The sequence below is a fragment of the Amyelois transitella genome, chromosome 2 (genome assembly GCF_032362555.1).
Source record: "Amyelois transitella isolate CPQ chromosome 2, ilAmyTran1.1, whole genome shotgun sequence".
NCBI lineage: Eukaryota > Metazoa > Arthropoda > Insecta > Lepidoptera > Pyralidae > Amyelois > Amyelois transitella.
This window is the reverse complement of record NC_083505.1, coordinates 10,938,452-10,945,122: the sequence shown is the minus strand read 5'-3', so window position 1 is coordinate 10,945,122 and position 6,671 is coordinate 10,938,452.

The following is a 6,671-nucleotide window of genomic DNA, read 5'->3' as shown; positions in this document are numbered from 1 at the left end:
CGGCGAGCATACTGGTCTCGAACTAAAACGAAGTTAGTCGGCAAAGTTCGGAGATCCGCCTCCTATCGCGGTCGGTTTTGCAATGATTTTATATAATTTAATGATAAATAATAACTTCAATATTTATTTGCAACAGCATAATGAAGTATCTTGCATTATTTATGATCCGGTTCACAAACAGGATAATGTAAATATGATATTAATACTCTAAAAAACTTACTTCTTTTGAGTTATTCGTGGTTATCTCCATCTCGCTCTACATGAGACAGATCTTGATTATTGGTAGGCAGCAGCTGCGCCTCTCTCCTCCTCCCCGTCGCGGGTGCGGCGCCGCCGCCCGATAATAATAATTGAAAGTAGGAAGGACGTAATAATGGGTGTATAACCTCGCGCCCGCGGCCTCCTTGGGCGGGCAAAAAATGCACACATGTCGCATTGTTCAACGCGCCAGCCGCATCATCTTACAGACGGACGTGGTTAGTAAACAAATGATAAGGGTTGGAATTAGCACAAGTGGCTCTTTGTTTATATTATTTTCTCGAATTTATTTACGCAGACATTTTGCTGTAGTAAGATAAAAATTCTTTAAAGTAAAATTTATTATTTTTAAGTATTATCATTTTTTTTGTATACATTTTATGAAAAATTAACAAAAGCTGATACATATTTTTTTAAATATATTATATTAGACGAGAGCAGTAATTAGTTACAATTAGTAAACTTTAAATTTTTTGTATACCTAAGTATAGGTACTTAAGTTTTTTAGTTGGACCAAGAGTCCTATCTGAGGAAACACTATCTATTAAAATCCAAGAAATAGTTTTAGCGTGAAACGAGTACAAACATGCAGACAAACAGAAGCACTCAAAATCACATTTTTTTTATAATGTTGGTCATATAACATAAATCCCTCACATTTGCCAATATGTTTCAAGTACAGTCGTTGAGTAACTAAGTAGTTACTATTTTAAGTAAGTAGATTTGGATATTAATGACAATACATGTTTTTGGGGAATCGATTGTTTGTATTCATGTGGAGCATTGCCAAAAAATATTGAGAAAAGGAACGAGGTCCCATTCTGTGAAGTACGACTGGTTCAAAATGAGAGTGAAAGTCAAGCACGTTTTGTCAAGCGTCAGCCGTGTTAGCCCAGAGTCCATTATGCACGAATGAGCAGCCGCCCCGAGAGAGCGTGTGTCCCCAGTTTAATTATCTTTTACTGCGCATACACGATTTTAGTTTTTAACTCCTAAATAGTACGGTTGACTATCATAAATAATTGCAAGCCATAAATGCAACTCAAACCAGTTTAAGTTTCAACCATTTTGCTTTACAAAATTCTACCTTACATAGTTTAACTTAGAGCTGAAAACAGTTAATTGTTTCGTTTGACTAAAGCGTTTTCATGTCAAATTATAGTAATATGGGTGTACTCTCTTGATAGTATGGTTGGCACGGTATGCAGTAGTAAAGTGACGTGGTGTTGATTACGTAGGTAGTCTTCTCTAACTATTAATGAATATTGTTTATAACTTACTAATGAAGTAAGTACCTACCTACCTAGTCAGAATGAATGTTTTTAAAAATTGTTTTAAATAAAATGCTATGTAAGTATAATTATAACATAGTTTGATTAACTCTAACAATAGATACAAATTCATTTAATTGTAAGAATTGAAGACTCAGAAATGTGTGTATTCATTTATGATTATTCCATAAAATTAGTTTTTTATTTATTCATCAACTTTGAAAAGGTAAAAGAGTACATTTTATTTTCTTTTTCACTCACTACGTTCAAGGTTAACCGGATATATAAATAAATACAAAAGACAAAGACATTTCTTTTCAATATTCGTGAACAGCGCCCTTGCAAAGAGTAGATAAGTAAGTATATTCCGAAATAAGTCAATTTAAGTAAGTACTTAGGTACCTACGTCAATTATGTAGGTATGCAGCCAACCAAAGGTAAAAGAGATTTATTGCTTCGTATGCATATATTAGAGCTGAGGTGGTCTAAGTTAGTAGGTACCTAGTCCAAAATAAGAATGGCAAAGTGGGTATACTTAAGTAGGTACCTAAATTATTACATCTAAAATAACTAGTTATTAAATGTAAGTACGTATGGAGTTACAGTAGGAACAGTAAGTTCATTCAATACCTACAACAAAATAACTGTTGTATAAATTAATTATAGAATAAAAGCTAAAACAGCAAACAGTCATAAGTGCCAAGAAAAATGAGTAGTACCTACGACTAATATTAAAATAGATTTTTTTAGTCTACATGATAAGAAGAAAATTTAAATAACGTGCGCTAATTTTATTTCATATCAAAGCCACATTTCCATCTCAATTTTCACAAAAGTATAAGTATCCTATGCCTTTGCCTAACTAAGATAATTAATTATTAACTATTTATATTCATTCCATAAGTCTACACAATTTCATCCAAGCCGGTTTAGCGGTTAAGCCAGGAAGGTGTAGTGTAACACGCTTTGCGCCGACACCTTCAATGTTAATGAGAAGGGTTCTAAGTATAGTTTACATAGATTTCATATCCTTGCGGAAGCGGAAGTACCGGTGGGCGGACCGGACCGCCCGGACCACCCGCCCCCACAATCCGACACGCCCTGACTTACAAATCATTCTTCATCTCAAGTTAATTAATGCACCAGGAAGTCATCATCTGATTCACAGCGATACGTAAACATTTATATTAGAAACAGTTGACGTCCATTAGTCACTGGGTCAATAGCATATCAAGATATCTATCGAAGTTCTTTGAGCAGGTAAGTACCTACTTATATGATTTATTTGTCTTTTTCTGTGCATGATTGAATTACTACACGTGAGAACCACATTTAAATGTACTTATAAAGTTTGTAAGTTTTTATTTGGGTTCATTTCAAAAAGTTTAATAAAGTATCTAAGTCCGCATATATTTTTAGCAAAATTGCTGAAAGACATTGAATGCAGCTTCCTTCTTACCAGCTCAAATGGAAACCTTTAGAGGAGCCCTATTTTTATGAACTTCATGGATCCGAGATGATGATGATTGATTGAAATTGTAATTATGAAATACTAGTTTATGCTATTTTGATAATAGAATAGAATAGATTTATTTTCAAAATTGGATACAAGTATCACTTATTGACGTCCCATAACTTAAATCTAATTATAACTACTACCGCTTCCAAAGCGCATGTGTAGAAGAAGCGGCGGAACAAACTACACTGCAGCATTTTCATCGGACGTCAATTTACAAATATAGATCTCTTAAATCTAAATTGTGGACGAATGCACATTGTCTAAGTACATTAAAAATGTAGAACTGGTTATGTCAATACGAATATTTCGTCAAATAAAATAAAATATGTACATACTGTACAAATTATGTCAAGATCATGTCAAAAATACACAAGCATTTAAGAGGCCATTACGTCCAATTAATCTAAGCTATGTCCCATACCTTACGTTAAAAGATCAATAGCATTTCTTCAAACGTTCTTTAAGTGAATTGAACCTTACGTGTAATAAGTTTTATGCTCGAAATAGCTTGATCAAAACAAGCATCACGTAGCTACGCAAGAAAGCAGTTGCAATCGCGATATTAGGGTAAGGCCACTCATTGATATAGGTACTTAAATCATATGAAAACTTGAGGTTGAATAAATCAAAGTCTGGTTTTCAGTAATTGCCCCGAGATAAGGTAAGAGAAAAGTTAAAAGTGATCATGTTAACAGTGCGCAGTTGTGTAATGTGACGAAAACTTACCCGCATAGCTGAACATTGCCTGTCAGTCTTCTTGAGAATGTAGGGTAGGTTAGGTGATATGTTTCTTTTATATAAGTATTTAGGAGATATGGTAAGTAAACTTTGTTTGCGGAGTTAAATTAATTGTAACAAAGTGATAGGTTATTCCAAATTGTCAATTTACAAATCACTTTTTTATTTCCCAAATATTTAAAATACTTATGTTTTTACTAATTCCTGCTTTTTTTACAAAGGTCTAAAAGTAATTTTTTTAAAGTGGGTTAACATGAATCATATAATTTTATTATTAGGCATAAAAAATTTGCATCTTTTACGCGCAGGTAATATGAATGTGGATGAAGCGATAGAAGTATAGTAGGTACCCTTCCCGGAAATAGATATGATTTTATTAATGAATACGTACAAGAATGACTATGCTCATTTGTTTTTAATAAATTTGTTGTAACACGGAAGAAGCACCCACCCACCGCCCGCCCGTGACAACTGCTTGCGGGGGCGTAACCACCGCCCTACGCCTAGCCCATGCTGTAGCGCTATGTTGCATTTTTCTCAGCAAATTTATTATTTCTTGTATCAATCAGCAGGTGTGTTTTTTAAAATCATTATATTTCCAAAATAATAAAATGTAAGTATATTTCTTATGAGTATAACACTTATTAATTAGTCACCTTGATTACTTTTTTAATAAGTCATAATATCTTAGGACTGAGCAAAGACTTACAACTCAAATATTTTTATTATTAATTTTCTCATTATTTACCTACTTGCCTCAAGTTCAGTGCTTCTTTCCGCGGAAGCTTACAGAAATAAAAGTAGACATATAATGGTAGTAGACGTACAATGTTACTCTAAAAGGTAACTTATAATCTAACTTTTATAAAATTAAGTTCAGTAGTTTTTTAGAAGTAAATATTTGTTACAAAAATATTTTTACTCGTTAATAAATATCAAACCAATTTCCATCTACAGCTTAGTATACTTCTCTCTTAATTTATCATATTTTGCCGCTACGCAACAGCATTGAAAAACAGAAATACCAGTTTAATTCAACCATATTTCACTGTACCAAACGAACATATTTTTCTATTCAGTCCACGATTCGCAACGTAGCGGTTTTGAAGGGTTAATTTTGGAAAAAAAAATGTCTATGGAAAAAGTTATAGCGATCGCGTCGGAGACACCGGAAATCATTAATTCGGTCAAAAAGTTTTTTTTGCGTGATTCTGATCCGATAATTCTTTTTTAAAACTGTTCATGGCACTTCTATCGCTTATAATTTAAAAATATACTTACACCTACACCATTCTATAAACAAAGATAAAAGATTCATACTTTATTTATAACGAATAAGCTCACATGGACCAAAACATAAAAAAAACAGAAAAGACACCTTTTCCTGCGGTTAGACGGGAGCTGCTAGGAAGTGCGTGTAAAATTTTGACTCACCAATCCAGTCCAGGATCATGGTCAAAAGCCGCATCCCGGGCTCCTTACCAGAAATAAGGATGTCACCAGAATTAACCCTAGAAGAAGAAGGATTATGATAAAGGTCGGTTGGATGGCATTTGGATTGAATTTTTAGCTCAACAAATTATTAACTACAGTATTATTTTTGTCCTTCCTGTCCTTTCTTTTTTTTCTATATTATGGCTTCCACCGGACTTTCGGTGATTATGACAATGTCATGGTTTGAAGAGACGCGAAGTTACAAAATTCCTTCCTGTCCTTGGTAGGAGCATGGGCCAGTCTTTAATAAGTAACAGACTATGCCTATCTGTCACTGTATAAAGAGTAAAGATGAAATAATCCCGCATAAACTTTTGTGAAAAAATTTTAATTACAAAAATAAATAAAATACAAAATCATTGTCTTTGCAGCTTAAATTGTTTAAAAAATATAATAAATGTCAATATCACATGTAATTTTTAATGACATTGATTTATAAACCGTCCGAGTAACAGTGACAGACAGTTTTTTTTTTACCTCAGACTACTAGCAAAGGCCATGGAAAGACAGCGTGGATCAAAGATCTCAACTAATATTAAAAATGCGAAAGTAAGTTTATTTGTAGCCTCTTCACGGGTTTATAAATTAGCTACATTCTGAAACATCACGTTTATATACCTAATTAAGAGTCTGGAGAAGGACATGGTACCTACCTTCCATTCCGGTAAAAACTATAGATCTCGCGGGATTTGCGTAAAACGTGTATTCTTTTGCAGGTGGTGATAAATTCATCGCTTTTGTAGTTGGTGCTAATTTTACACGGGCTTAGCTGCGGGAAAAGCTAGAATTATAAATATTTTTAATATACCTGTATAATTTAATTAAAGTACGAAAATCTGTGGCTAACAACATATCTACTTACCATCAAGCATCAATACCATCATACTTACCACAATGACCTTTGAAGTACCTTACCGAATTACCTGTTACCTGGCATTATAAGCATAACCATAAAACCGTACCGAAAAGTTACCTGGAAAATCAAGGATAAGAGATGACTAAAATAAACAAAGACAAAGCACTTTAACTTTTTGCCGACTTCGTTGCCTGGTCCGATGGACGATAATGCAGTGTGAAGATGCTTATGCTGCATGGAAGATCTGCTGATGCACGATGTGTGGCATGTAAATGTACCTACACGCGCTTTCAAACAGTTCTCAGAGCTAGTTTCTTCTGGTTTCTTGGCAACGAAATCGACATGAAATGTAAGTGCTTGGTTTGTCTTTGTTTGTTTTAGTCATCTCTTATCCTTGATTTTCCAGGTAACTTTTCGGTATGGTTTTATGGTTGTGCTTATGCCAGGTAACAGGTATATTTGGTAAGGTTCTTCAAAGGTAATTGTGGTAAGTGTGTCGATATTGATGCTTGATGGTAAGTAGGTATGTTGGTAG